The sequence below is a fragment of the Saccopteryx bilineata genome, chromosome 3, assembly GCF_036850765.1.
Source record: "Saccopteryx bilineata isolate mSacBil1 chromosome 3, mSacBil1_pri_phased_curated, whole genome shotgun sequence".
NCBI classification, from domain to species: domain Eukaryota; kingdom Metazoa; phylum Chordata; class Mammalia; order Chiroptera; family Emballonuridae; genus Saccopteryx; species Saccopteryx bilineata.
Window position 1 is genome coordinate 308323018 of NC_089492.1, and position 8391 is coordinate 308331408.

At 47.1% G+C, this 8391-nt stretch overlaps 1 long non-coding RNA gene across 1 annotated transcript; it reads right to left on the bottom strand.

Moving 5' to 3' along the window:
* Positions 1-1906: 1906 nt before the first annotated feature.
* Positions 1907-5798, bottom strand: LOC136329285 (uncharacterized). The gene is made up of 2 exons (XR_010730173.1): positions 5494-5798; positions 1907-3158 (listed from the first exon to the last, which is right to left on the bottom strand). It is a non-coding gene; the product is annotated as an uncharacterized lncRNA (long non-coding RNA).
* Positions 5799-8391: the final 2593 nt, after the last annotated feature.

Genomic DNA, 8391 nt, shown 5'->3' on the forward strand with positions numbered 1-8391 from the left:
CAGTAACAGGATGGGTGGATGGGACAGGAGGGGAAAAGTAAAAAGCATGTGTGAAAGCAAGGGATTCTAGCAGATATTGTGGGAATGGGTTTGAAAAGCACTGGGAAGCTTGGCCATCAAGCCCCACAACAGAAATCGCAGACTGTTGGCAGGGACCTTACCCCGGTAAGGCAAAATAAATTGCCCTGGTATTTATAAGGAAAGAAATTGTCCTATCTGCCCCCATCAAGCTTTGTCCAAGGCTCAGAAGACGTGGCCGTCTGTCCCCAGGCACCATCAGCTTCAGGGACCAGGCCTATCAGCTCCAGAAAGGAGGGGCCAGCCAGCCTGGGATGGGGTAGGGTCTTACCTAGAAAGATCCGGTCACAGCCCCACTTCCAATGGGGCCCACTGCAACAGGGGCAATGCTCTGGGGACTGGCCTGGATGAGGACACTTGCTGACCCAGTGACCTTCACTGCCTCACTTACAGCAAGCACCTGGCAGGTTATAATAGGATGATTTTTTTTTTCAGAGAGGACTCAGCCCTCTGGGATTGGGTCTGCGGGCCCTTCATGGCAGAGGCAAGCATTTCAAAGGTAGCTAGTTCCTACATGGGGCTTCTTCATACCTATTGTTAAATACCTTGAAGGCCGGGTTTAAAAGGTCTCCTTGGGGAGTTTCAGGGCTGTTTTCCAGTGTCTGCAGCTTGTGCAGAAAGTCGGGTGCAGACTGGGAAATGAAATTAGTGTGAAGGACTAGTTGCCCTTCTGTGCTAGAGGGGTCTCGGGTGGTATATCTCTGCGATAGCTCAGTTAGGAAATACGAGACATGGACTCGTGCAGTGCCCTGAACCTCAGCTACCTCCTATAGAGGGCATTCTAATAGGGGCCTGCCAAGATAGGGGAGAAAGCAGGGCCAAAGCCTGCCCCAGTGTGTGGCCACACTGAATAGGGAGCGGGCTCTGGTTGCTATGAGGATGCGTCCTGGGCATCAGGAGGTTGAGGAGCAGAGGGAGGCGGGTGTGGGAGCCTGTGGTCTGCAGGATCAAAGGAGGAAGGGATGTTGGAGAGGGAGAGCAAGAATTACAAAGTTGTGACCTCGGTGCAAAAAGGACTTGGGACCCCTTCTCCTTTCACTGACAGCCTGAGATCTGGCATAAGACCAAGCTTATAAGGAATTTAATGTTTTGGTTTTTCTTTTTTTTTTTTGAGGCAACCCAAAGGGGTTGTGTTGGGGATGGTGGATTGAAAGTTTGAAAGATCCCCATAATGTGGTGTGTGTCAAGCAGTCTATCAGGAGGAAACGGACCATCCTGGATGGTGCCATGAGCATTCGGACAAGGGAGACGTCCCCGCTGCCTTAGGCCCATTGGAACTGGAGGCTGGCTGGTTTCCAGGCATCCCCTAGGGCAGGCCAGCCAAAGGCCAATGCCTGGCTAATGCTGGGAACCCCTCTGACCAACGTTGGCGTTTTTCAATGGACCATCCTGGAGGGTGGAATGAAAGCTGCAGGGGAGTTGGAAAGTTCCCGCTTATAGAACCACAAGATTTACTCACAGAAACGTGATGGTTGCCCGGAGTGGATGTGGCAAGGTGAAACAAGAGGGCAATAGTTAATCCTGGTGTCCAGTTTTCACTTTGTCTCCCCACAGGAAAAGAGTTTCCCTTCTTGGGGGGTTCAGGAGGCATGTTCAGAGAGCCAGGGGAACTAGTTCCTCAACTCCCTGGGCAAGGAAGGCAGGATCTGGGGGTTAGCCGGGGAAGAGCTAACACTGCTCACTGCTGCCCACTGCTTTCCGGGTAGCAAACCTCACCCCTCCCAGGATGGGGGTAGATTCTAGATCCGTCTCTGGCACACACACACCTACCAGGTTTCAGCACCAGAATGAAAGGTAGAAACAGCAGTACAAACTGAAAACACGATGCTAGAGTGTTCCAAAAGAAAGTTTATTTTAAAGGTGCCTGGGTGGAAGTGGGTTGAGACCAGCAAAGGGGGTCAGCGCCAAGCTGAGGGAGAGAGCATTAGTTATAGGGGTTACTTGCTGGCACGGGGTTGTCTAGTCCTGGACATGCTCAGATTAGCATATTGGGGTTTTGCTGCCTTAGTAACAGACTGTCTCCCTTTCTCAGTCTGCATGATGCCCTTCTCTCAAAATCATTCTCAGAACATTTCCAGGGTGGAGAGAGTTGCTTAAGGTGAGGGGAGAGATTGAGTGAGAGAGATGCTTATTGAAGAAGTTGCCCTAGTGTGAGTTTTATGAGAGCTGTGGAATTAAGGGAGCCAGCGTAAGCTTAACACCTACATGTAGAGGACTGATCTGTGGGGAAACGCAGTGTGGAGAAGGGTGAGGCTGCATCCTTGGGGAAAGGCTGAAGTGGGGAGACGCAGAGACTGCAGCCATGAAGAAGTGACAGGCTGTGAAGAAAGCTCTTCACTGAAGAGAAGAGGAGGGATCTGTTGGCCTTGAAGGTGTGGGGACTGAGCCTGATTTAGGGACATATACTGTTGAGGGCTCATGGGGTGTGGCTGAGCAGAGGATCCTCTCTGTTGCTAAAGGAGTCACTCCGGCTGGGCCTGTTGACTTGCTCCTGCTTCTGCTTCCAAGACCTGGGGGAACTGGTCCATCTGACCCATGCTCATTTCTTGCACCTCTTGCATTTCATCTTGCATCTCTTGCTCCTGCTTGAGCTTTTCCTGATGTTGCAGCAGAATGGGGCAGAGGAGATGTTCTGTTGGCAGTGCTTGGCGTGGTGGCAGCAGACGGCAATGAGCACTTTGCAGATGGGGCAGTTTCTGTTGGCTTTCTGTTAGCAACACTCGGTGCGCTGCACAACCCGTTTCATCTTCTGGCATTCAGCAAAAGAGCAATCGACATCTTTGCACTGGCAGGCATGGATCAATTCCAGCATGCAGCGCTGGTAGCTTATGTGGCGGTGTCTCCCGGGGTCTGGGTGACTGCAGCCTGCAGGTTGCTGCTCTCCTCATCTAAGCCAGGTTTTCCGTTCTCCATTCTGTGCTCACGGGTTTTCTTGTTATAGCAGGTGATGCACAAATCGTCAGCCTCCCAGAAAGGGTGGTGCCAGCACGTCTCCATGTGGACCTTGCTCTCCTCACAGGTATAGACGAGGTGGTCCTGGCTCTGGGTGTCACTGGCTGGTTTTCAGAGACCCCCGAATCCTTCAAAACAACCCAGAGAAGATAATGATAAGAAACAGAGGCAAAATCTATCAGGATCAGGCCAATGTAGAAAAATGAGTCAGGAAAAGCAAAAGCCACAGCAACGTGTAAGCAAATTCAAAATGAGATGCGCTAAGTGGTATAAAGTAGGGATTTACCGAAGAACACTGGTTAGAAGTTACTCTGTGGCTACTCTGGGTGGCAAATAGCAGGGACTAAGTCACATCAAACAAATGGTCTTTCAAAAACAAGGACATTGGTTGTCTGACCTTTGGTGGCACAGTGGATAAAGCGATGATCTGGAACACAGAGGTTACTGGTTCAAACTACTGGATTTGCTGGGTCAAGGCACATATGACAAGCAACAAGTAAGCAATGAACAACTAAATTGAAAAAACATAGCTTCTCGCTCCCTGCCCCCTCTCCTATCTATGGAAAATCAATAAATAAGTCTTTCGCAGAAAGAGTACATTTGACACAAACATCACTGAAATAGATGATATTAATATACCACTGTAAATTTGTGACAGATAAATAGGCAAATAGTATTTTTTATTCAAACCACATCATTTAATTTCAACACTGATTTCACTAATACACTGCCCCTCCTCTGCATGTAGGAACACAACATTAAATATGCTCAGTGCAGAGGGAAAGAGGATGATAGGAAGGGATAAAGCTGAAGGGAAGGGGGAGGGCGCTATGGGGAGGAGGACAGGGAGATGTTGAGGGGCAGATGGGGGAGGGGGATGAATTCGGGGCAACACTAGAATCTATGTAAACACAATAAATAAAAATCAATAAAAGTAGTAAAAAATAAAGGGCCAAAAGCAAAATCCATGAAAGAAAAAAATAAATAAATATGCTCAGTGACATTAGAAAGAATTCAAAGCACTACTGAAGTTCAAAACAGGAGAAGAGAATGGATGAAATAGTATTTTTAATATGGCTTTAATCAGGGGTCCCCAAACTACGGCCTGCGGGCCGCATGCGGCCCCCCGTGGCCATTTATCCGGCCCCCACTGCACTTCCAGAAGGGGCACCTCTTTCATTGGTGGTCAGTGTACTGTATGTGGCGGTGCCGCAAAGCACGGTGTTGCTCACGTACGGTACTACTTCTGGTGACTTGGGACAGACACATTATGGCTCCAGAAGCGTGTCATATCACTTGTTACGGCTAGCAGTGACAAATATGGAACCAGATATTGACCACCTCATTAGCCAAAAGCAGGCTTAAAGTTCCCATTGAAATACTGGTCAGTTTGTTGATTTAAATTTACTTGTTCTTTATTTTAAATATTGTATTTGTTCCCGTTTTGTTTTTTTACTTTAAAATAAGATATGTGCAGTGTGCATAAGGATTTTTCATAGTTTTTTTTATAGTCCGGCCCTCCAACGGTCTGAGGCACAGTGAACTGGCCCCCTGTGTAAAAAGTTTGGGGACCCCTGGCTTTAATATTAAAACTAAAAATATTGACTTCAGCAATACATCATGAAAATATAGATTTTTTTTCAAATATTCACATGTACCTTTTTTAATGATTGATTTTAGAGAGAGAGTCAGAGACAGAGAGAAGAACATCAATCTGCTCCTGTACGTGCCCTGGCCAGGGATCAAACCGGCAAACTCTGCACTCCCGGATGATGTTCTGCAAAATGAGCTATCCAGCCAAGGCAACATGAACCTTTTTAAAAAGACAGTATATTAAATAAAATGGAAAGCTCAATAAATCCCTCTAAAATTTTAATTTAACTAATTAAAAAATAACAACAAACATAGAAAGAAAACTCCAAATGAATCAGAAAATCAAAATAAAATATTTATCCTTAATGCCTACAATGGAAAGTTAAGAACAGGCAATAAATTATTGCATTTATAAAATGACAATAAATATTTAGGATTCCAAGACAGCAACAGAGTAGGTAGATGTTCCAATGACCACCTCCAAAAACAAAATTGGATTACAAGTTAATTTAAGAACAATCTTCTTGATAAACCAACTCTGGACTAAATGAAGAGGTGTGTAAAATCCAGGATCAGAGAAGAAGCCACACCAAGACTGGCAGGAAGTGCAGAGATGTCAAAATGGCCGCCCCTCACCCTGGAGCGAGTGGGACATAGGGTGGGAGAGGAGAGGGTCGCCCTGAGAGGGGAGGATCCTCATCCCCAGGCCCAGAGACTCAGCATAGATCCCCAGAGCCCAGAAGAGGACCCACACAGCATTTGGTGGTGAAAGGAACTGGGGTTTCTTTCTGTGACAAAGAGAATGAGCTCCCGGAGGCACTGGCTCCTCCTTAAATGGCCAGTTCAGAAAATGTTGTTCAAGTCACTTACCCGAGGCTCCAGGGCTTCAGGGCCTGGCTTAGAGGAATAGAATTAAATTGTATGACAGAGTTGGAAGTTGAAGTCCCAGAGAGAAAGAAACATTGAGAGGGACGGCCACCGGAACCCCTATGCTGAGTCACTCTCCAGCTCTACAGGCGCCATTTTCCTTGGGTGGAGCAAGCCCCTCCTCTGCACAGCATCAGCCTAGGGGAGGGTCACTACCTCGCCCTAGGAAGTCTCTGCAACCGTACTCTATGGAGTTGGGGCCGAGCTGAGATGCCAGCCATGAAAATGACTCAGCTTTCTGGCATTGAGCCAGGAGATTTACCACCCCCCAGCCCTACACTCACGAGTCTATGCCTGGTGCTTCCTCCTCCCAGACTCAGTAGAAATTGTCCCAACTGTAGGCAGGCCACACCTCTGGGTCTCAGAGGCCACACCCCCCAGGCTCCACTGAGGTCTGGGAAAAAGTCTGGTCAGACTGACAGCTGGGGTTGAGTCACACCCACCACCCTTCCTGATCCCTGAATTGTCACAGGCTGTAGACTCTACCAGAGGTTTTTTTCAGTGACTGAGCCTAACAAGCAACCAGCACATAGAGGCTGCAGGAAGCTGGGCTCAGGGAACCTTGGTCTTTAAAGCAGACTTCCTGCAGGCCCAGTGTGGGTAAACACCAGCCTAGGTATGTAGCTTGCTGTTTCCATAAGCACCTGGACCCAGCACAGGCAGCCACAACTTCCGGATTGCTTAGAGAACCAAGACGGTTACTGAGGACCTGTCACGGGAAGGGTCCCCCATTAGTCTGCGCCCAGTTCCCACCAGGGAGGCCCAGGGTCAGCACATCCAGAGGCCAGTTGTAGAGTGCATTGGCTCAGGACCTAAGGGCCCTGGCTGGCAGCCTGTCCTAAGGGAGGGGCTCAGCTGAGGTGAGTCCCACTCTTTGTGGTCAGCACCAGCTCAGCAGCTCATGCACATTGGACAGGGTGGAGTCTCACAGTCAGCTGTCCAGGTGCCGGATATCCTGCCCTGATGGTCTAGGTTCCACAGGGGGAAGGGAGAGAGGCTTGGAGCACAGACATTTCAAGTGGGGGTCCCTGCAAGCCCATTATTTGGTCCAGTTGAGGGGCTTACCCACTTTCTGGGAGGCAGTACAGTGAGCCCCAAGGGAGGATTTTCTTAGTCTTCCTCCCTGAGACCAGGGGTCTCCCCAGTTGGGAGAACTTCACCAGAGGAAAATATGGCCCCACCCAATCTCAACCTGCTGCACACTTCTATTGGGAAAACTCTGTGGGAAAATCAGGCAGCTGCAAAAGGAGGTGGAGCAGCTGAAAAGAGAGGCAAATCTTCCAAAGGTTGAGGCTTTTACAGAGCCACAATATCTCTAAACAGAAAGAAGCTGATCCTTATACACAGCTTGGCCCCTCCCACACTACCCAGGCAGAGAAAAAGCAGACACAAACAGCTAACAGAGCACTAGCTCCTGACGGGCAGCTAACTGTAGTTCATAAGCCACAGCTGATGCCAACCCAAGAAGACCCAGAACCAACACAACCAGTAGTAGGTGGGTGACAGCACCAACTCCAGACTCAGGTAGCTACACATGCAGCAAGCCCAAAGGAGGAGTCCAGCAGGCACCAGACATTGCAAAGAGTAAATACACCCAATAGGACAGACACTGCACAGTGTTTAATACACAGGATCAAGGTTGACTTTTAAAGCCAGCCAGCCTGAGGGAAAATCTTACCCATGAAAGGACCAACTGCATTCAATACTCACAACAGGAAGGCAAATACTACCCTCAAGAAGCATTGCTAGAGCAAGGAAGTCAGGTGGCCTGGAAGCCTGTGCCACTGAGCTCATTTTCCTCATAAAGACACCACAACAAATTTCAAACTCAAACAGTGCTATCTAATACACAGACACAATGGGAAGAAGAAAAAAAAAAATGACCTAAATGAATCAACAAGAAAAACCCCAAGAAAATAAATAAATGAAATAGAAGTAACAAACTACCAGACACAGAGGTTAAAATAATGATTTTTAGGATGCTCAAGGATCTTAGAGCAACAATGCAGGATCACAATGAGAATTTAAACAAAGAGATAGCAAGCATCAAAAAAACATTGAAATCAATCAAAGGAAACAGTCAGAAATGACAAATACAGTATCAGAAATGAAGCCTACACTAGAAGGAATCAAAATTAGGCTGGGTGAAGCAGAAGGACGAATCAGCAATTTAGAGGACAAGATAAACAAAAGCACAGAAGCACAGCAGAAAAAGGAAAGAGGCTCAGAAAGACTGAGGAAACTAAGAGAGCTCTGTGACAACATGAAGAGAAACAACATCTGCATCATAGGGTTTCCTGAAGGTGAAGAAAACAAACAAGGCATAGACAACCTGTTTGGAGAAATCATAGCTGGAAATTTCCCTAAATTGATGAACCCAAGGAAGCCTGCACCAAGACACATCATCACTGAAATGTCAAAGGTAAGAGACAAAGAAAGAATACTAAAAGCTGCAAGAGAAAAGCAGTTAATTATCTACAAAGGAGCCACCATAAGGCTGACATCTGACTTCGTAACAGAAACCCTGGAGGCCAGAAAGGATTGGCAAGAAATATTCAAAGTGATGCAAAACAAGGACCTACAAGCAAGACTACTATATCCAGCAAGACTGTCATTTAAAACGGAAGGAAAAATAAACAGCTTCCCAGACAGAAAAAAAGAGTCAAGGAATTCATTACAACCAAACCTGTACTGCAAGAAATGTTAAGGAGACTGCTATAAAAAGGACAAAGGAAAAAAGAAATAGAGAGAAAGGGGATGATAAGTTTAAAGGATTAAAATGGCAATAAGTGTGTACATTGCAATAATAACCTTACATGTAAGTGGATTAAATGATCCAAT